Source organism: Salmo salar, chromosome 17, assembly GCF_965601325.2.
Source record: "Salmo salar chromosome 17, fSalSal1, whole genome shotgun sequence".
In the NCBI taxonomy this organism is placed as follows: Eukaryota; Metazoa; Chordata; class Actinopteri; order Salmoniformes; family Salmonidae; genus Salmo; species Salmo salar.
In genome coordinates, this window is record NC_138307.1 from 51,178,664 (window position 1) to 51,203,147 (window position 24,484).

Genomic DNA, 24,484 nt, shown 5'->3' on the forward strand with positions numbered 1-24,484 from the left:
ATGTTGTGCATGTCGAGATCTTGGGACTTTAAGGTTCTATCTGCAAAAAGAGGATTCTGAGATAATTGGCTTTAGTGTTCCGAACCCTCACTGGTTTGAATGGTGTCAGCAATTTCTGTCTTGTATTCTTTTTAATATACTGTAACAACATGAATTGAGTACTATATAGTACTATATAGGTAGAGAACATTGCACAGAACAAGGCTACGTCATTAACACCATTTTGACAAATATAGTCCCAAGCTCTCAATGTATCTGACCTTTCTGAGCAACATGAAAACAGCTCCACAGTAAGAGGGTTATATAGAGGCTATACCTATTCTCGTGCTGAAGGATATTTATGAAGGACTTTCATCTGAAAATGATGGCCTTAGTTTTGGCCTTAATTGTACTGAGAAGGCTGGCTGTATTACTGTACCTAGACAGCACATTGCATTACAGTATTGTCACATATAGCCTATAAGGATTAGCCAGTCTGCTCTGTAGAAGTAATGCCTGCTTAAACCATAATCCTCCAGAAAATACCCATTAATACAGTGCCTTCAGAAAGTATTTAAACCCCTTGACTTTTTCCACGTTTTTTTGTGTTAGCCTGAATTTTAAATTAATTAAATTGAGATATTTTGTCGCTGGCCTACACACAATACTCCACAATCTCAAAGTGGAATTTTGTTTTTCAAAATATTTACAAATGAAAAGCTGAAATGTCTTGATTCAATAAGTATTCAACCCCTTTGTTATGGCAGGGCAAAACAAGTTTAGGAGTATAAATGTGCTCAACAAGTCACATAATATGGTGCATGGACTCACTCTGTATGAAAGAACAAATATTTTAATGACTACCTCATCTCTGTACCCCACACATACAATTATCTGTAAGGTCCCTCAGTCAAGCAGTAGAGATTAGAGATAATAGAGATTCAACCACAAATTCCAGGGAGGTTTATTTGCCTTGCAAAGAAGGGCACCTATTGGTAAAAAAGCAGACAGTGAATATCTCTTTGAGTATGGTGAAGTGATTAATTACACTTTGGATGTTGTATCAATAAACTCAGTCAATACAAAGATGCAGGCATCCTTCCTAACTCAGTTGCCAGAGAGGAAGGAAACTGCTCAGGGATTTCACCATGGGGTCAATGGTGATTTTAAAACAGTTACAGAGTTTAATGGCTGTGATAGGAGAAAACTGAGGATGTATCAACAACATTGTAGTTACTCCACAATACTAACCTAATTGACAGAGTGAAAAGAAGGAAGCTGGTACAGAACACAATATTCCAAAACATTCATCCTGTTTGCAACAAGGCACTAAAGTAATACTGCAAAAAATGTGTCCTGAATGTATCCTGAATACAAAGAGTTATGTTTGGGGCAAATCTAATACAACACATTACTGAGTAGCACTCTCCATATTTATCAGGAATCAAGGTAAGATGCAGACCGTGTCGAAGTAACAATGTTTATTACAGCAACAGGGACAAAGGAACAGGACAACAGGCAGGCTCAGGGTCAGGTCAGGCAGAGATCAGTAATCCAGAGGTGGGGCAAAGGTACAAGATGGCGGGCAGGCCCACGGTCAAGCAGAGTGGTCAGGCGGATGGGTACAGGGTCAGGACAGGCAAGGGTCAAAAACCAGGAGGACGAGAAAAGAGAGACCGGGGAAAAGCATGGGCTGACACAAAAACACTGGTTGGCTTGACAAACAAGACGAACTGGCAACAGACAAACAGAGAACACAGGTATAAATAACACAGGGGATTATGGGGAGATGGGCGACACCTGGAGGTGGGTGGAGACAATCACAAAGACAGGTGAAACGGATCAGGGTGTGACAATATTTGCAACCATAGTGGTAGCGGCATCATGTTAAGGGTATGCTTGTAAATGTTAAGGACTGGGGAGTTTTTCAGGATAAAAACCAAATGGAATGGAGCTGTACACTCACAGCTGTAATCGCTGCCAAAGATTCTCCTACATTGTACTGCTACTTTTCACTTTCTCATTATGGGGTATTGTGTGTAGATGGGTGACAAAGAAATCCCAGGCTGTAACACAACAAGATGTGCAATCAGTCAAGGAGTATGAATACTTTCTGAAGGCACTGTATGTCTTCATATAGGATTTTTTCATATGGGTGCACACATCACAATGCTATCCAGACCTAGGCTGCATTTGAAATGGCACCCTATTCCCTTTAATAGTGCACTAGTTTTAACCTGAACCCTATCAGAATAGGGTGCCATGTCAGATGTAGCGCTACTGTATCCCCCCTTCATTTACCAACTGGATCATAGAAGCCAACGCATATCTGAGATTAGGCCACACCACAGCTTGTAATTGAATCAGGTAGTGTAAAAGCATGAGATAAGCTTACAGCCAGTCAACATTTCTGCCCATCACATTTATACGCACGCAATCAAAGATATTGACAACAGGAGAGTGTGCCTCTACAGATCTGAGCAGATGTAGGAGAGATGTCAGCCTCAGTCTTTTTTCTCCCCTCAGATGCGGCCTACACTTCAGAACAACATCTCCTGTAGGTAAAAATACAGCTTCCACATCTCCCGCCTTGAGATGGTAAACGTTAAAATGGAATACACCAAGGATGTTTCCCTTTTCTTTCATTGACTTGATATTTACAAAGAAAGAAGATTCAAAAGGAAACACGATTAGGTTTCTGGTGGTGCTGGTGGAATTTAATTTTGTCACATGAATTCCCGGCATCCTGTCTGAATCAAACGACTGAAAATGCAGGTGTTTCTTGTCTTATCTCGTTCACACGTTTCTCTGATTCGCTGGAACCGTTTACCATCAAAACCCTGTAGTTGTGAGTGAGCAGAGGCGGGGAGAGGAGGGATTCAGATCCAATTATTTCCCCCTGTGCGCTAACACGTTTCCAGCTGCCGCTTCTTTCACCAGAGCTAGGCTTTAGGGCTGAGCTGAGGCGTGTTACACTGTGTGTGTGTGTGTGTGTGTGTGTGTGTGTGTGTGTGTGTGTGTGTGTGTGTGTGTGTGTGTGTGTGTGTGTGTGTGTGTGTGTGTGTGTGCGTGTGCGTGTTGGTGCGTCTGTGCCTGTGTATGCTTGTAATCCTGTCTGCAGCGACAAATTCTCATTTCACTGCCACGAAGCTTCCCTGGGCAGCCTATAACACAGAGATTAGCACTGGAATGTGTTCACTGTCCCTCTCTACTCACTCCCACTGCATCCCATTACCCACACACAAGTGGGTAGAGTCTCTGAGCCTACGTGATGCTCATAGTCCATGTGTGAGCACTGAACAGTCTGACTAAATGGCTTCCGAGAATCTACAGGAGCAGCCTACACAGGCCTGTCTACCTTTTTGTAGTTTGGCCACCCTGGCGTTTTGATATGGTACGGTGCATTTGGTGCAGAAAACGAATGAACATCTAGGTTCGCACACAAAGCAGATCACATGAAAATGCATGTTAAAGTTTTTCTCTGAGAATGGATTATTAGTTGTCTGGTATACCAGATTGACATTATCAGTGTGAGTTCCTAGCTCGGCGGGCTGTGCCTATGACTGTGTGTCAGTGACTAAGAGCTGCTGTCATATCGAGCCTCCATATCTCCCCATGCTGTCATAGGCTCAGTGGGAGAAATATCAATGCGCATCCGAAATAGCACCCTATTCCTTATGTAGTGCACTACTTTTCACCAGAGCCCTATGGGCGCTGTTCACTACATAGGGAATAGGGTGCAATTTTGGATTGTTCTTTGTAGGTGCAGAGCCACCTGGAGCACCATGCCCACCTGCAGTCTCCAGTCCTCTTTCACACACACACACACACACACACACACACACACACACACACACACACACACACACACACACACACTCTTGCTGAGCCAGATGGCTGATGTAAAAACAATTACTACTGGTTCTGTCTGTTCTGTCTTTTGAAAGTATTCCCAGGCCCAGTCAACCTGACCCCTCCACACCCAACCAGCCCTGGCCTGTCCCTACTGTTGCCACACACACACACACACACACACACACACACACACACACACACACACACACACACACACACACACACACACACACACACACACACACACACACACACACACACACACACACACACACACACACACACACACGCTGAAAGACTGACACACATGCACACATTCACGCAGATACACACACACACACACAGACACACACACAGAAACAAACACACACACCAGTGAGACTCCTGTAATTGCTCTCCGTAGACAGTGAACTTAGTCATATCTGTGGGTCTGAGGCTGGTGATGTATAGCACACTCATAATGTTATTTCGTAATTTGGGGGGGATGGTGACATGTATCTCACCGACTGGTGATTAGTGGGTGTTGGTGTGAAAAACAGTCGGTACACTTGACTAAAGCTCTGCCCATAAGACCTACACAAAAAAAGAAACGCTGGGTTGAAAACAACCCAATTTGGGTAACTATTGGACAGAACACAACTTGGGTTATTTTAACCCAGCCAGTTGGGTCACAAGCAAGCCATTAATTTAGTTAAGTTAGTTTGTTGATGCTGGGTTATTGAGCTATGATCCACTGGGTCAAAGCAGAAGACTGGAGGCGTGGCTTAGTAGGGGTGTGGCTTTCAGATAGTTATTTTTGGCCACACGTGAGAGTAAATGCAATTCTGCTTAATCTGTTCTGTTGTATTGTCAACACGTGTTACGGTTGAGCACTGACACTTCTGTAACTTTAATAAGGCTTACAAAAGAGTATGAGTTCCTTAAATGACTTTGCATATCCCAACATTGGGATAGTTACTACTTTGTTATAATATTTAAATAATAGTGTTATAAATGTTGTATTAAAATATGTAATGTGTTAAAATATTGAAGGAAAATATACATTTGCAGTGTACAAACTTAACATGATGAACATGGAGGACATTTACTCTCACGGGTGGCTAAATATAACTATCTGAAAGCCCCTAATAGGCCACACCTTTGTATTACCAAAACATGTGTTCATTTAACCATCAGTTGGGCTTTTATTCACTTTCATGTTAGGTTGACCCAGCAGATGGGTATTTTTTTTTAAATGTTTTCAAGGTTCAAATTTTAATGTGAAGTATATGCACAAGTAAAGTGAAATGCCTTTCTTGCAAGCTCTAAACCTAACAATGCAGTAAGCAATAACAATGTAATACCAAAAATAACACAACGTAGAACAAAAACACACCAGAAATAGAAATAAGAAGAATACAAGAAATTAAGTAAGCATACTATATACAGGATCAGTCAGTTCCAGTATCATATTTAAAATGTGCAGGGATACTGACCGTGATACGAGGTAGATAGGTATAGGGGTAAGGTGACTAGTCATCAGGATATAATAAACAGAGTAGCAGCAGTGTATATGATGATTGTATGTGAGTGGGTGTATGTGTAGTCAGTATAAATGTATGTGCAGATTATGTGTGTGTGAGCAAATTATGGAGTGATTGTTTGTGTGTGTGTGTTGGAGTGTCAGTGTGCATGAGTGTGTATGGCCCTGTGAGTGTGCATAGAGTCAGTGTTAAAATAAAAAATAAATCCACTTAAAATATCCCTTCAATATTTTTCCACATTACATATTTTAATATAGAATTACAACATTGTATAACAATGTGGTAACTATCCCAACATGGGGATATGCATAGGCACATGAGGAACTCAACTTGTGTAAGCCTAATTAAACTACAAAAGTGTCAGTGCTCAATCTTTACGTGTGTTGACAAGACAATAGAACAGATGAACCGGAATTACATTTACTCTCTCGGTGGCCAAAAATAACTATCTGAAAGCCACGCCCCTACTAAGCCAAGCCTCCTGTCTTCTGATCTGACCGGGTGGATCATAGCTCATAAACCCAATTACAGTAAGTGACCCAACTGGCTGGGTCATAAATAACCCAACGTGGGTTCTGTCCACTATTTACCCAGCACTAAGTTGTTTTTAACCCAGCATTATCTAGACACAGACATAGTGGTGATTACACTGGTAGCTGGTACCACAGGGCAAACAAACACATCATTTCTGTCTCTCTGATATAAGCCTTGATGCACAGATGCACGGTATAATTAGTGTGTGTGTGTGTGTGTGTGTGTGTGTGTGTGTGTGTGTGTGTGTGTGTGTGTGTGTGTGTGTGTGTGTGTGTGTGTGTGTGTGTGTGTGTGTGTGTGTGTGTGTGTGTGTGTGTGTGTGTGTGTGTGTGTGTGTGTGTGTGTGTGATTAGAGTGTGTATATATGGCCTAATAGCATGTAACACCTAGCGTATCATAGCACATACATGCACTGTCCTTGCCCTGATGACTTGAAATGAGATGCATCACAGTCACACTGATATAATCAGATTGAAATATACCGGTAGTAAAAGGCAGTACACTGGTCAGAGAAACAACACATGTTGCATTGTGATCTAAATGTACAACCGAGGCAAATAACACATTCTGCATTCTCTTTCAATATCTGAATATATTGTCGAACAATATACAGTGCCTTCACAAGGTATTCATACCCCTTGACTTATTTAATATTTTCTTGTGTTCCATCCTGAATTCAAAATTGAAGAAATATTTTTGTTTTCTCTGTCTTCTTCGTAAGCAACTCTAGTGTGGATTTGCCCTTGTGTTTAAGGTTATTGTCTTGCTGAAAGGTGAATTAATCTCCGGGTGTCTGGTGGAAAGCAGACTGAAGCAGGTTTTCCTCTAGGATTCTGCCTGTGCTTAGCTCCATTCCGTTTCTTTTTTTATCTGTCAATCAGGTCAGTATTGTGGAGTAACTACAATGTTGTTGACCCTCCCTCAGTTTTCTCCTATCACAGCCATTAGACTCTGCAACTGTTTGAAAGTCACCATTGACCTCATGGTGAAATCCCTGAGCGGTTTTCTTCCTCTCCAGAAGGACACCTATATCTATTTAGTGAGTGGGTATATTGATACACCATCGAAAATATAATTAATAACTTCACCATGCTCAAAGGGATATTCAATGTCTGCTTTAATTTTTTTTACCCATCTACCAATAGGTGTCCTTCTTTGTGAGGCATTGGAAAATCTCCCTAGTCTTTGTGGTTGAATCTGTGTTTGAAATTCACTGCTCGACTGAGGGATAATTGTATGTGTGGGGGACAGAGATGAGATAGTCATTGGGAAATCATGTTAAACACTATTATTGCACACAGTGAGTCCCATGCAACTTATGTGACTTGTTGACAGTGGTAGAAAAAGTACCCAATTGTCATACTTGAGTACTACAAGATGGCGCCGGAGAAGAAGGCTGAAGTTTTACGTGTTCCTATCCAATTGTGTTTTTTTTGTTTATTTCTTTGCGTTGTTTGTAACTTATTTTTTAACTTATTTTGTACATAATGTTGCTGCTACCGTCTCTTATGACCGAAAATAACTTCTGGACATCAGAACTGCGATTACTCATCACGGACTGGCAGAGTCCGACGAGCCCGACGTGAATGACATACTGCTTCAGGCCCAGATCCCCGTCATTTGCGTAAAGAGGAGGCGGAGAAAAAGGGGCCAGAGGGTGGGCTGACTTTTGTGAATTCGAGAAACACCTTCCATTCTGCTAGCAAACGTGCAATCTTTGGAAAATAAAATCGATGACCTACGCGGAAGATTAAACTACCAATGGGACATTCAAAAACTGTAATGTCTTATGATTCATGGAGTTGTGGCTGAACGACGACATTATCAACATACAGCTGGCTGGTTATACACTATCTGCAGGATAGAACAGCGGCGTCTGGTAAGACAAGGGGCGGCGGACTATGTATTTTTGTAAATAACAGCGGGTGCACGATATCTAAGGAAGTCTCAAGGTTTTGCTCGCCTGAGGTAGAGTATCTCATGATAAGCTGTAGACCACACTATCTACCCAGAGAGTTTTCATCTGTATTTTTCGTAGCTGTCTACATACCACCACAGACTGAGTCTGGCACTAAGACTGCACTCAATGAGCTGTATTCCTCCATAAGCAAACAGGAAAACGATCACCCAGAGGCGTTGCTCCTAGTGGCTGGGGACTTTAATGCAGGGAAACTTAAATCGGTCTTACCAAATTTCTATAAGCATGTTAAATGTGAAACCAGAGGGAAAAATACTCTGGACCACCTTTACTCCACACACAGAGACGTGTACAAAACTCTCCCTCGCCCTCCATTTGGCAAATCTGACCATAACTCTATCCTCCTGATTCCTGCTTACAAGCAAAAGTTAAAGCAGGAAGCACCAGTGACTCAATCAATAAAAAAGGGGTCAGATGAAGCAGATGCTAAGCTACAGGACTATTCTGCTAGCACAGACTGGAATATGTTCCGGTATTCCTCCGATGGCATTGAGGAGTACACCACATCAGTCATTGGCTTCATCAGTACGTGCATCGATGACATCATCCCCACAGTGACCGTACGTACATACCTCAACCAGAAGCCATGGATTACAGGCAACATCCGCAATGAGCTAAAGGCTAGAGCTACCGCTTTCAAGGAGCGGGACTCTTACCCAGAAACATATAAGAAATCACCTAATCCCCTCCGAAGTACCATCAATACAGGACTAAGATTGAATGGTACTACACCATCTCTGACGCTCGGATGTGGCAGAGCCTGCAAACCATTACAGACCACAAAGGGAAGCACAGCCTAGAGCTGCCCAGTGACACGAGCCTAACAGACGAGCTAAAGTACTTCTATGTTCGCTTCGAGGCAAATACGACACTGAAACATGCATGAGAGCACCAGCTGTTACAGAAGACTGTGTGATCACTCTCTCCGTAGCAGATGTGAGTAAGACCTTAAAACAGGTCAAAATTCATAAGGCCGCAGGGCCAGACGGATTACCAGGACGTGTACTCCGAGCATGCACTGACCAACTGGCAAGTGTCTTCACTGACATTTTCAAACTCACCCTGTCCGAGTCTGTAATACCAACATGTTTTAAGCAGACCACCATAGTCCCTGTGCCCAAGAACACTAAGGTAACCTGCCTAAATGACTACCGAGCCGTAGCACTCACGTCTGTAGCCATGAAGTTCTTTGAAAGGCTGATCATGGCTCACATCAATGCCATTATCCCAGAAACCCTAGACCCACTCCAATTTGTATACTGCCCTAACAGATCCACAGATGATGCAATCTCTATTGCACTCCACACCCCTCTTTCACACCTGGACAAAAGGAACACCTATGTGAGAATGCTATTCATTGACAACAGCTCAGCGTTCAACACCATAGTGTGTCATGCCCTGATCTGTTTCATCTGTTCCTGTTGTCTGCAGGGAGCCACCATTAGGAGACATGAGGAGTTGGTACAGGGCCTTTTGGAAGAGCTCAGGTCCTTGACAGAATGCCACGACCATGGGTTAAAGGCTATTGTGGAGCAATTCAGGGAGTTACCTGGGAGTTCCTGCCACCCCTGAAAAACTCCAATCACCCAGTAATTTTTCCCCTATCTGTGGTGAATTTGTACTGCCTATCCCGGCTCCCCGAGAACCCCGCTTGCCTCCTCCGGAGCGATATTCAGGGAATCCTGGTACCTGCCGGGGTTTTCTTTCTCAGTGCTCGCTTATTTTTGATCTACAGCCATCTTCGTTTCCTTCAGACAGATTGAAGATATCGTATATTATTACGCTAATGTCGGGAAGAGAGCTCTCCTGGGCTACGGCAGTTTGGGAGCAACAATCTGCCATTTGTGGTCATCTGGAGGAATTCATGGCAGAAGTGAGAAAGGTATTTGAGTCTCCAGTTTCCGGGAGAAAGGCGGCCAGTAAACTGCTAGACTTACGTCAAAACTCCCATAGTGTGGCAGACTACGCGGTTGATTTTCGCACTTTGGCCCCTGAGAGTGCCTGGAATCCGGAGTCTCTTTTCGATACTTTTTTGCATGGATTATCTGAGGACAAAAAGGATGAGCTAGCTCCTTGGGGATTTCCGATGGATCTCGAATTCCTTTATCATCCTTACCATTAAAATTTATGGATGTCTAAGAGCGAAAGGAGGTCTGGTCTCGGGCACACTTGTGCACCTGCTATGGAGCGTTCACCACCAAGGGAATCCGGAAGTTTCCGAAGGCAGCTCTTCCGAGAGGATCCGAAGCCACCCGAGCCCTCTCGGGAATCTACGACGGGTGAGTTGGATACTCCTGAGCCTATGCAATTGGGAAGAGCTAGGTTATCAGTCAGGGAACGCTCACGTACTGTGGAGGGGCCGGACATTTTATAGCTGGTGCCCTATTAGGAAACCCTTGTCTCTAGTGGGTACCAGTACTATGGTGAGTCAGACTGGGAGTTCCCTAATTCCCATCACCCGCACACCCCTTTTTGCCCTTGTGCTGTGGGGAGACCAATCTAAGTCTCTCCGAGTGCTCATTGGCTCCGGGGCTGATGAATATTTTATGGATGCACGATAGCTTCGGAGCTTGGTATTCCCACTCAGCCTCTCTCTGTGCCCATGGGGAAATCACCCACCTGAACTGTGCCCGTACGGGTTTCTGGTAACCACAGTGAGACAACACAGTTCCTCCTCATTGCATCTCCTTATGTTCCGGTTGTTTGAAATTTTCCTGGCTTCAAAAGCACAATCCAATGATTGATTAGACCACAAGCTCTATCCTGGGTTGGAGCCCATTTTGCCATTCCCACTGCCTTCAAGCAACCCAGCCGTCCTCAAGTTGTCTTCCTCAGGATGTTAGCAAGACTGTGAATGTCTCTGCTATCCCCACAGAATACCATGACCTCCTGGAAGTGTTCAGTAAGGCACATGCTACTTCCCTTCGCCCGCACCGTCCATATGATTGTGCCATTGATCTTCTCCCAGGCACTACACCACCTCGGGGTCGATTGTATTCTCTGTCTGGACCAGAGACCAAAGCTATGGAGGAGTACATAGAGGAGTCTCTGGCCACTGGGGCCGTCCATCCGTCTGCATCTCCTGCCGGCGTAGGGTTTTTCTTTGTGGAGAAGAAGGACATGACCCTGCGTCCGTGCATACTACCGGGGACTTAATGACATTACTGTCAAGAATTGTTACCCCCTACCTCTCCTCTCCTCAGCGTTTGAACCTCTCCAGGGGGCCACCATATTTTACAAGTTGGACCTTCGAAATGCCTACCACCTGGTTCGGATACGCAAGGGGGTGAGTGGAAGACAGCCTTCAACACAGCCGGTGGACATTATGAGTACAAGGTCATGCCATTTGGACTCACTGACCACTGTTTTCCAGGCTTTGGTCAATGATGTGTTTCAGGACATGCTAAACTGGTTTGTGTTCGTGAACCTTGACGACAACCTGTTTTTTTCCCGATCTGCACAAGAACATGTTCTTCATGTCAGACAGGTCCTTCAGCGTCTCCTGGAGAACGAACTGTTCTTGAAAGCCGAGAAGTGTGAGTTCCACCACTCTACAATCACCTTTCTGGGATCTGTCATTGCTGAGGGCAATGTTCAGATGGATCCTGGAAAGGTGAAAGCAGTGGTGGATTGGCCTCAACCAACGTCCAGGGTGCAGTTGCCACGGTTTCTTGGGTTTGCAAACTTCTACTTTCATTCGCGACTACAGCACCCTGGCAACCCCCCTCTCGGCACTCACTTATCCAAAGGTACCGTTCAAATGGTCTCCAGCTGTCGACAAAGCCTTTGTGGACCTGAAGCATTGGTTCACAACCGCACCCACCATCATCCATCCGGACCCCTTGTGTCAATTTGTGGTGGAGTGGGGGCCATCTTGTCCCAGCAATCTGCCCAGGACCAGAAGTTTCATCCCTGTGCCTTCCTGTCCCATCGTCTCAATCCTTCTGAAAGGAACTACAATGTTGGCAACCAGAACTCCTGGCGGTGAAGATGGCATTGGAAGAGTGGAGGCACTGGCTGGAAGGAGCAGAACAGCCATTCTTGGTCTGGACCGACCATAAAAACCTTGAATATCTCCACAGCCAAGCGCCTCAACTCCAGGCAGGCCCGGTGGGCGCTCCTGTTCACCAGATTTAACTTCACCATCTCCTACTGCCCAGGGTCTAAGAATGTGAAGCCTGATGCCCTCACCCGCATATACAGTCCCTCTACCACAGCCTCAACCTCTGAAACCATTCTCCCTACCTCATGCCTTGCTGCCACTGTGGATTTGTGTCTTGAGAACCTGGTCCGCGAGGCACAATGCTCCCAGCTTGGACCTGAAGGGGGCCCGGCTAAGCGACTGTTTGTCCCTAATCCAGTCCGGTCCCGGGTCCTGGAATGGGCTCATTCCTCCTGGCTGACCTGTCATCCAGGGTCCCATCATACATTAGCCTTCCTCCGACAACATTTCTGGTGGCCCATAATGGTGGCCCATAATGGTTCCTGATGTCTGTGTGCTCAGAACAAGACTCCACGGCAAGCTCCTTCTGGCCTCCTTCAGTCACTACCGGTCCCTCATATCTCTGGACTTTGTCACTGGGCTCCCTTCGTCTGATGGCAACACTGTCATTCTGACGGTAGTTGATCGGTTCTCCAAGGCCGCTGTCGTGTCTTTGGCATCATTAACTTGAAGACATGTTTATCAAATAACTCTCTGTAATTATTATTACGCGATTAACTGATTCATCGTGTAACTCTAATTAACTAGGAGGTTGGGGCACCAAGGAAAATATTCAGATTACACAGTTATAATTTTCCTAATATAACTGTCAGATATTATAATATCTGATCGATTATCTTCTGATTTAATTATGTATTTTTACCTCGCGTCAGTCTCATTCCAAACGTCGTAAATTGTTGTTTATCTGCACGAACCCAGTCTTCACTAAGTCATCCATACATCAATTGTCTTAAAATAATTTATTTACTAAACTAAGTAATTCACAGAAAGCATACAAAACAGTAGGTATCGTTACAAAGCAATGGTAGAGGAATGTGCCCTAGTGGGCTAAACCAGCATGGCGGCTTGTTAAACAAAAGAGTATTGGGGGTCAGCTGAGAAGACACTACAGAGTTGATAAATACTAACAATTGATATGCTAACCCTTTACACATGAACGCTCACTCATTCGGGAACAATTGCAATCAATATATATATTTACGCTCAGTGTGTCGTCGGGATCCTTGTTGGAGAGTTCGGTTCTGTTGGAGAGTTTCGTCCTGCATTCTCTCTCTCTCTCTTTCTCTCTCTCTCTCTCTCTCTCTCTCTCTCTCTCTCTCTCTCTCTCTCTCTCTCTCTCTCTCGGTTAGAATGGATCTTTCAAAGCGACATTCATTAATGTCGTTATAGAATGGATGTTTCGTCGGTTGTCGTGTTCAATGATACCGAATTCCTAGCTGCAGACTAGTAATTAATATCAAAGACTTGTTATTATTCTGTCGGTATCAATAGTCTAAGAGTTTAACCACGTGGGATGGTTAAAGTTCAGTACGAGGAATGCATGGTCAAACCTTGGCCCTCTCTTCTCGAGGTAAGCTGGTCTAAAGAAAGAAACCCTGGGTGGGGGTTTATATACTGAACGTTGAAAAGTCTGTCACATGACGCCAGGTCCTGTCTGTGTCCCTGGGGGCGTGCCGATGACTTAGTTAAGACTTTGAACAGAAATACAATTCTCTCACATTAACATCAGATTTCCACCGCCGACACCCCGGTCAGCCAGGTATGTGCCCAGGTAGGACGCCAGGTGGCGTCCCTAGGGGGGGATACTGTCACGCCCTGATCTGTTTCACCTGTTCCTGTGTTTGTCTCCACCCCCTCCAGGTGTCGCTTATTTTCCCCAGTGTATTTATCCCTGTGTTTCCTGTCTCTCTGTGCCAGCGTGTATGTTTAGTCAAGTCAACTAGCGTGTTTTTCCCATACTCCTTTTGCTATTCTCCTTTTTCTAATCCTCCCCATTTTGACCCTTGCCTGTTTTTGGACTCTGTACCCTTGCCTGCCTGTCCATTCTGCCTACCTTGACCATGAGCCTGACCATTCTGCCTACCTTGACCATGAGCCACTCTGTACCTCCTGGACTCTGATCTGGTTTTGACCTTCTTGCCTGTCCACGACCATTCTCTTGCCTACCCCTTTTGGATTATCAAACATTGTAAAACTCCAACCATCTGCCTCCTGTGTCTGCATCTGGGTCTCGCCTTGTGCCTTGATATAGTGCCAACAAAGCTCATCAATAAGCTAAGGACCCTGGGACTAAACACCTCCCTCTGCAAGTGGATCCTGAACTTCCTGACGGGCTGCTCCCAGGTGGTGAGGGTAGATAACAACACATCTGCCACGCTGATCCTCAGCACAGAGGCCCCTCAAGGATGCGTGCTCAGTCCCCTCCTGTAATCCCTGTTCACTCATGACTGCACGGCCAGGCACGACTCCAACACCACCATTAAGTATGCCGATGACACAACAGTGGTAGGCCTGATCACCGACAACAATGAGACAGCCTACAGGGAGGAGGTGTCACGGTTGTCGTCTGAAATGGAGGACCAAAATGCAGCAGGAATGTGGATGCTCATCTTGATTTATTTTAAAATAAAGTGAACACCAAAATAACAAACAACGAAGAACTAACGATCAACACAACAGTCTTGTCAGGCTTACACACGCAAAACAAGAAACAATCTCCCACAAACACTAAACCAAACAATTACCCATATATAGGACTCTCAATCAGAGGCAACGAGAAACACCTGCCTCCAATTGAGAGTCCAGCACCCAAACGTAAACATAGCAAACCTAAACTAGACAACATGCAGAAATACAACCTAGAACAACTAACCTAGAACATACACCCAAAACCCAGGAACACATAAATCAAACACCCCTCTAACACACACACAAAACCCCCACCATACAAAACAAACATCCCTCTGCCACGTCCTGACCAAAATACTAAACAACTACTCCCTCTGCCGGTCAGGACGTGACAGTACCCCCCCCCCCCCCCCCAAATGTGCAGACCCTGGATGCACCTCATAACTAAACAAAAAAACCAAAACAACAACAAAAAAATCCCCCTAAACTAAAGGGAGGGAAGGGAGGGTGGCTGCCGTCATCGACAGCACTTGTGCTACACCCCCCCTCCCCAACCCACCTATACAGGTGGTGGTTCAGGCTCCGGCCTACTGTCCTCCAGAATGCAGACAGACTTGATCAGTTTCGGGCCGTAGGCAGACTCCCCTCGTTCCGGATCGTAGGCAGACCTCTTCCGTTCCACACTGTAGGCAGACTCATTTGAAACACAGTTACTTATATTTAGTTCTGGATCGTCAATAGACTTACCCGGTTCCGGGTCACAGGCAGACCCCTTCGGTTCCGGGTCACAGGCAGACCCCTTCGATTCCGGGTCGCAGGCAGACCCCTTCGGTTCTGGGTCACAGGTAGACTCCCTCGGTCCCGGGTCGCAGGCCGACCCCCTCGGTTCTGGGTCACAGGCAGACCCCTTTTGTTCCGGGTCACAGGCAGACTCCCTTGGTTCCGGGTCACAGGCAGATCCCCTTGGTTCCGGGTCACAGGCAGACCCCCTCGGTTCCGGGTCACAGGCAGACCCCCTCGGTTCCGGGTCGCAGGCAGACCCCCTCGGTTCCCGGGTCGCAGGCAGACCCCCTCGGTTCCGGGTCGCAGGCAGACCCCCTCGGTTCTGGGTCACAGGTAGACTCCCTCGGTCCCGGGTCGCAGGCCGACCCCCTCGGTTCTGGGTCACAGGCAGACCCCTTTTGTTCCGGGTCACAGGCAGACTCCCTTGGTTCCGGGTCACAGGCAGATCCCCTTGGTTCCGGGTCACAGGCAGACCCCCTCAGTTCCGGGTCACAGGCAGACCCCCTCGGTTCCGGGTCGCAGGCAGACCCCCTCGGTTCCCGGGTCGCAGGCAGACCCCCTCGGTTCCGGGTCGCAGGCAGACCCCCTCGGTTCCGGGTCGCAGGCAGACTCCCTCGGTTCCGGATCACAGGCAGTCTCCCTTGGTCCCGGACTAGACACTGCTGCCGGATACTCTGGACTGCACACTGGTGCCGGATACTCTGGACTGCACACTGGTGCCGGATACTCTGGACTGCACACTGGTGCCGGATACTCTGGACTGCACACTGTTGCCGGACACTCTGGACCGCACACTGTTGCCGGATACTCTGGACCGCACACTGTTGCCGGATACTCTGGACCGCACACTGTTGCCGGATACTCTGGACCGCACACTGTTGCCGGATACTCTGGACCGCACACTGTTGCCGGATACTCTGGACCGCACACTGTTGCCGGATACTCTGGACCGCACACTGTTGCCGGATACTCTGGACCGCACACTGTTGCCGGATACTCTGGACCGCATACTGTTGCCGGATACTCTGGACTGCACACTATTGCCGAACTCTCGAGGCTGGGCTGACGCACTGGAAGCCTGATGCATGGTGCTGGTACTGGAGGTATCAGCCTGGGAACACGCACCTCAGGGCTAGTGTGGGGAGCGGGAACAGGACGAGTCGGACTGGGCTGACGCACTGGAAGCCTGATGCGTGGTGCTGGTACTGGAGGTATCAGCCTGGGAACACGCACCTCAGGGCTAGTGCGGGGAGTGGGAACAGGACGAGTCGGACTGGGCTGACGCACTGGAAGCCTGATGCGTGGTGCTGGTACTGGAGGTATCAGCCTGGGAACACGCACCTCAGGGCTAGTGCGGGGAGCGGGAACAGGCCGAATTGGACTGGGGTGATGCACTGGACCGTAGAGGCTTACTGGCGGTCTCGAGCGCAGAACTGGCATCGCTTTTACGGGCTGGATGCCCACTACCCCCTGGCAAATGCGGGGCGCTGGTATAGCGCGTACCGGCCTAAATATACTTGGCCTCGCCACAGTACCCATTACCCCGAAGCACGGGACCTGTCCATTCACTGGTTGCCCAGAAAAGGTACAGGGACTTGGCCTGGGGCTCAAACCTCGCCCAGCCAAACTACCCATATGCCCCCCCCCCCCCAAAAAAAATGATTGGGGCTGCCTCTCGGGTTTAAACGCCAGTCGTGTTCCTCGGTAGCGTTCCCGGTCTTCGCTCCATTTTCTCCATGGGCCCTCTCCGGCCATAATCTGTTCCCATGTGGATTTCTCCCGTTGGTCCAACTTAAATTCCCCTTGCTCCTCAAAGTCCACCTGTTGCTCCTTCCTCCGCTGCTTGGTCCGTTTGGGGTGGGAGATTCTGTCACGGTTGTCGTCTGGAATGGAGGACCAAAACGCAGCAGGAATGTGGATGCTCATCTTGATTTATTTTAAAATAAAGTGAACACCAAAATAACAAACAACGAAGAACTAACGATCAACACAACAGTCTTGTCAGGCTTACACACGCAAAACAAGAAACAATCTCCCACAAACACTAAACCAAACAATTACCCATATATAGGACTCTCAATCAGAGGCAACGAGAAACACCTGCCTCCAATTGAGAGTCCAGCACCCAAACCTAAACATAGAAAACCTAAACTAGACAACATGCAGAAATACAACCTAGAACAACTAACCTAGAACATACACCCAAAACCCAGGAACACATAAATCAAACACCCCTCTAACACACACACAAAACCCCCACCATACAAAACAAACATCCCTCTGCCACGTCCTAACCAAAATACTAAACAACTACTCCCTCTGCTGGTCAGGACGTGACAGGAGGTCAGAGACCTTGCCGGGTGGTGCCAGGACAACAACCTCTCCCTCAACGGGATCAAGACAAAGGAGATGATTGTAGACTACAGGAAAAAATAGGACCAAGCACGCCCCCATTCTCATCGACAGGCTGTAGTGGAGCAGGTTGAGAGCTTCAAGTTCATTGATGTCCACGTCACCAACAAACTGACATGGTCCAAACACACCAAGACAGTCTTGAAGAGGGCACGAATAAACCTATTCCCCTTCAGGAGACTGAAAAGATTTGGCATGGGTCCTCAGATCCTCAAAAGGTTCTACAGAGAGCATCCTAACTGGTTGCATCACTGCCTGGTATGGCAACTGCTCGGCCTCCGACTGCAAGGCACTACAGAGGGTAGTGCATACAGCCCAGTACATTACTGGGGCAAAGCTTCCTGCAATCCAGGACCTCTATACCAGGCTGTGTCAGAGGAAGACCCTAAAAATTGTCAAAGACTCCAGCCACCCTAGTCATAAACTAGGCAAGCAGTACCGGAGCACAAAGTCTAGGTCCAAGAGGCTTCTAAACAGCTTCTACCCCCAAGCCATAAGACTCCTGAACATCTAATCAAATGGCTATCCAGACTATTTGCATTGCCCCCCCCCCCCCCCCTTTTACACCGCTGCTACTCCCTGTTGTCATCATCTATGCATAGTCACTTTTATTACTCTACCTACGTGTACATATTACCTCAATTACCTCAACTAACCGGTGCCCAATCACATTGACTTTGTACCGTACCCCCCTGTATATAGTCTTGCTTTTGTTATTTTACTGCTGCTCTTTAATTACTTGTTACTTTTATTTCTTATTTTTTCTTTTTTTCAAGTGTGTTTTTTCTTCTTTTTTTTCTTTAAACTGCATTGTTGGTTAAGGGCTCGTAAGTAAACATTTCACTGTAAGTTCTACACCTATTGTATTCGGCACATGTGACTAATAACATTTGATTTGATTTGAGTAAAAGTAAAGATACCTTAATAGAAGTCACCCAGTAAAATACTACTTGATTAAAAGTCTAAAAGTATTTGGTTTTAAATATACTTAAGAATCAAAAGTAAATGTAATTGCTAAAATAAACTTAAGTATCAAAAGTAAAAGTATAAATCATTTCAAATTCCTTATATTAAGCAAACCGGATGGCACCACATTCTTGTTTTTTTATTTATTTACGGATAGCCAGGGGCACACTCCATAATTTACAAATGAAGAATGTGTTTTTAGTGAGTCCGACAGATCAGAAGCAGTAGGCATGACCAGGGATTTTCTCTTGATAAGTGTGTGAATTGGACCATTTTCTTGTCGAAATGACATCATTTTCTTTATGAATGTAGTGAAGTAAAAGTAAAAGTTGTCAAGAATATAAAACTTAAGTAGTACTTTAAAGTATTTTGACTTAAGTACTTTACACCACTGCTTGTTTAGCACATTTTTACCCCTGAACTTATTTAGGCTTGCCATAACAAAGGGTGTGAATAATTGACTCAAGACATAAAAAAACTGAATTCCATTTTGGCGTTATTGGGTATTGTGTGTAGGCAAGTGACAACATGTTTTCAATTTAATACATTTTAAATTCAGGCTGTAACACAGCAAAATGTGAAAAAAATCAAGGGGTGTGAATACTTTCTGAAGACACTGTACATCATGCCGATAATATAGCTAGGAGATTAAATGTATGCAAAACAAATTCATATGAATGCCTTGCATTGCAGTGACATTCAAGTAAACAACCTACATTCTCTATATGTCATACTCCATCAATATTTACACCATATATCAGGATGATGCAATGTCCTGTATGAGACTGAGTAAAATGAATATTAGTGTGTTGTGGTGTCTATGTTTGCACAGTGCTGTGCTGTATGGTATCAGAGGACGCAGCTCATAGGTTTAGTGTGTTTAAGCTGTAACAGCAAGAGATGACTGACGATGGGGAGAAACACGTCAATAGATTTATAAAACACCATGGGGGATGAGATACCGTGTATTTATGTAACTGCAATATCAAAGCAGAACCCCTCACATACCATTGAATGTACCATAGACACAATACATATACAGTGCATACAAAAAGTATACAGTACATACTGAACATACAGTGCCTCGAGAAAGTATTCAGACCCCTTGACTTTTTCCACATTTTGTTACGTTACAGCCTTATTTTATAATTTATTAAATAAAACATTTCCTCAATCAACACGCAATAACGCCATAATGACAAAGCAAAAACAGGTTTTTAGACACTTTTGCAAATGTATAAAAAACAACAAACAGAAATACCTTATTTAAATAAGTATTCAAAATTGAGCTCAGGTGCATCCTGTTTCCATATATTATTCTTGAGAGGTTTCTACAACTTGATTGGAGTCCACCTGTGGTAAATTCAATTGATTGGACATGATTTGTAAAGGCACACACTTGTCTACAGTTGACAATGCATGTCAGAGCAAAAACCAAGCCATGAGGTCGAAGGAATTGTTTGTAGAGCTCCGAGACAGATTTGTGTCGAGGCACAAATCTGGGGAAGGGTACAAAAACATTTTTGCAGCATTGACGGTCCCCAAGAAGACAGTGGCCTCCATCATTTTTAAATTAAAAACGTTTTCAACCACCAAGACTCTTCCTAGAGCTGGCCACCCGGCCAAAATTAGCAATCGGGGGAGAAGGGTCTTGGTCAGGGAGGTGAGGTGAGAGAGCTCCAGAGAGCTCCAGTGTTCCTCTGTGGAAATGGAAGAACTTTCCAGAAGGACAACAATCTCTACAGCACTCCACCAACCAGACCTTAATGTTAGATCGACCGACGGAAGCCATTCTTCACTCTCCGGTGAAGCATGGTGGTGGCAGCATCTTGTGGTGGAGATGTTTTTCAGTGGCAGGAACTGGGAGACGGGAAAGTTGAACGGAGCAAAGTACAGAGAGATCATTGATGAAAACCTGCTCCAGAGCGCCCAGGACCTCAGACTAGGTCAAAGGTTCACCTTCCAACAGGACAACAACCGTAAGCACACAGCCAAGACCATGCAGGAGTGGCTTCGGGACAAGTCTGAATTTCCTGGAGTGGCCCAGCCAGAGCCCAGACTTGAACCCGATCAAACATCTCTGGAGGGACCTACAAAAAGCTGTGCAGCAACGCTCCCCATCCAACCTGACAGAGCTTGAGAGGATCTACAGAGAAAAATGGGAGGAACTCCCCAAATACAGGTGTACCAAGCTTGTAGCATCATACCCAAGAAGACCCAAGGCTGTAATTGCTGGCAAAGGTGCTTCAACATAGTACTGAGTAAAGGGTCTGAATACTTATGTAAATGTGATATTTCAGTTTTTTACTTTTAATACATTTGCAAAAATGTATAAGTCCAAGGCGGTGGACATCAGGGGTAAGGTGTAATGATTCTTAATCACAATACTGTTCAGCCCTCTGTAATCGATACAGGGATGCAGGCCTCCATCATTCTTTCCCACAAAGAAGCCTGCACGAGCTGGGTATGTAGAGGAGTGAATGAAACCTGCCTCCAGCGACTCCCGGATGTAATTGTCCATGATTGCTATTTCAGGGGTCGAGAGGGAGTACAGACGGCCCCAGGGAGAGGTGGAGCGGGGTAGATGTCTTTCCCCAGTCTAGGTGTCCCGTGGACCAGGAGAATAGTGGGATACGTAGCACAAGCCAGGGGTACCCTAAGATAAGGGGGTTCTCGGGAGCAGGGATCAAAAGAAAACTAAGAGTCTCAGAGTGGTTCACCCCAACCTGCAGTAGAATGGGCTTGGTCTGATATTCCACCTGGACGGAGTCGATGGGGTGTCCATCGAGGGCTTGAATCTGCAGAGGGATGGGACATTTCACCAAGGGGATTTGTAATTCTCTGGTGAAGTATTGGTCAATGAAATTGTCCGCGGCCCCGGAGTCAACGAAGGCTTGAATGTGGTGCTGATGGTTGTCCCAATGGAGGGTTGCGGGTAGTGTCAGACGGCATGTAAAACGGAGCTGGGGTGTAACTGCACAGCTTGTCAGGGTCTCCCCTTGTCCTGGCGAGCCCTGGCGTTTCCCGTCAACTCTGGGCATGTAAAACGGAGATGGCTGAGACCTCCGCAGTAGAGGCAGCAGCCGTCGCACATGCGCCTCTCACGTTCCTGTGGGCTCAGACGTGTGTCCCAGCTGCCTGGGCTCCTCAATGCTGGGCTTGGGGGGCTTGGGTTGCTCCGGAAACCGGGATGGTGTCAAATAGGCCATGTCTCACACATTCTCGGATGTCCATCCTGATGGCCAGCGTTATCAGGGACTCGAGGTCCTCTCCAAATTTCCAAGTGGCCAGTTCATCCTTGATGGAGTTAGACAGACCCTGGTGGAAAGCGGTGACCAGTGCCTCAGTATTCCACCCACTCTCGGCGGCTAAGGTGCTGAACTCAATGGCGAAGTCAGCCACTGGTTTTGCCCCTTGGCGGAGTTTGAACATTTGGCTTGCCGTTTCTCGTCCTCAAACTGGGTGGTTGAAGACTCATCGCAGCTCGGCAGTGAAGGCTAATATGGAGCTGCAGGATGGTGGCTGCTGTTCCCACACTGCTGTTGCCCATGCCAGGGTCTTGCCCGAGAGTAGAGAGACGATAAAGGCAATCATGGCCCAATCGGTGTGGGACGAGGAGGACTGTAGCTCGAACACCAGAGAGCACTGAGCGAGGAACCCCTTGCACCCTCCCGGGTGGCCATTATACCACCCGGTGGCTGGGATCTTGGGTTCCTGGTGCAGGTTCCCTGGAGGAACTATGGCAACGACTGTAACACTGGGCGATGAGACTTGGGCATTGGCTTCTCCTGGGTTGGGCCATTTTTGGAGGGAATCGGTAAGTGCCCGGAGGGTCTCTGATATTTGGGAGAGTTGTTCTTGCAGCTGGCCCAGTAGTGCTCCTTGATGGGTTATAGCATTCTGGATCTGGGTGATCTCTGCTGGGTCCATGTTGAGGCAGAAGCTTGCTGTGACATGGTGAGGTTGGACCCAGGTGCAGAGAAGAGATCAGATGAGGAATCAGGTATTAAGGATAAACATAATTCTTTACTGAGAAACGGTAGCCGCAGGATCACAGTACACTTGAAAACCAACAAACACTACGTCTCATAAACTCATTCAGGAAACAAACGCACATGGTAAACAATTCAAGCTTCTGCAAAGGGCAACAGAAAACACACCTCTTTTAACAGGGAAATCATAACGACTAAATAGGACACACCTGAGTGTCGTTAATGTCTCTATTACGGTCTCTGCCGCCCTCTGGTGACAGGTGGAACCATGACACCTTACAAATAGTTGTATATGTTGGATACAGAGATGAGGTAGTCATTCAAAAATAATTTAAACACTATTGTTGCACAGAGTCTATGCAACTTATTATATGGCTTGTTAAGAAAAAAAATTATTGACATAACAAAAGGGTTGTCTTATTAACTCAAGAAATGTCAGCTTTTAATTTATAATTAATTTGTAAAACTTACGAAAAACATAATTCCACTTTGTCATTATAGAGTATTGGGTGTAAGGCAATGACACAAAATCTCAATTTAATCAATTTTAAATTCAGGCTGTAACACAACAAAATGTGAAAAATGTCAAGGGGTGTGATTATTTTTCTGAAGACACTGTATGTGTGGAAATCTTCCCAGGCCCATCGGTGGCGATAAAACTATACCATCTCTGTTTATGTCGAAGAAGGGACACAATTTTCCACTCCAAGGAGCAGATGGAGCAACATTTTTATATAAACACTAAGCAACGCAGTGAGAGGGAAACAAATTAAGCCGAGCTCACTCGCCTACAACGATTCTCCGCCAGGGCTTGTTGAGCTCAATCTATTTTCTAACCATCACTGAAGGAGGTGTGTGTGTGTGTGTGTGTGTGTGTGTGTACAGTATGTGGGGGTTTTGTTGGTTATGAAATCAGCCACTGACAGCCCGAATACCTTCGGTGATAAAATACGCATGCTGATATCTCCTTCACTGAAGCAGCCGTCCACTTCAATCAATAATATCTGTAGAAGCTGTGCCTAAGAACCAAGACTGTAGATAAAACATGCACTAAAAAGATCACAAGACCTTGTAGGACTGTACAAAAGTTTATGTGGACAAGATGAGACTGTCAAGTGAAGAGGGAATGTATATAATATATCTAGTCATCTGACAGGCTAGACATTTGGTAATGTAGCACAGTCTGTTTCATGTGGAGGTCTGACATTTGAGGAGTGTTTTTGATGTGGTAGGGATGGCATGGGATGTGCTGTGTGTGTGTGTGTGTTTGCCTCTTCATGTGTTTGTGTCAGTGTGTGTGGATTCAGGCGAACATGTGTGTGTGTGTTTATCTCTCCAAATGTTTGTGTGGGAGTGTGCATATGTGTGTGTATGTGTGTAGCATACAGGGGCATTGTGGGATAGCCAGTACTCCCAGGCCAGTACTCCCAGTCTGCAGGTTATTAGGCTGCAGTCCCGTGCCTCTCCCACTGTGTCAGTCTACACACTGCGCTGCCACCACACTGCCACCACCAAACTGGAACTCCGCAAAGCTTAAAATCTGGTGAGAATCAGGGAGGGAGATGAATGGAAGACTGCCTTTAACACCCCAAGTGGCCACTGAGTATTTGGTCATGCCCTTCGGATTATCGAACACACTGGCAGTCTTCCAAGCATTGGTCAATGACACACTTAGGGATATGTTGAATCGGTTTGTCTTTGTTTACCTCGATGTCATCCTGATCTTCTCCAAGACCCTTCTGGAACACATCCTGCACATTCGCCAAGTCCTGAGATGCCTCCTGCAGAGTTAACCTCTCTAGGGGAGGTGGGACGAAATCGTCCCACACTA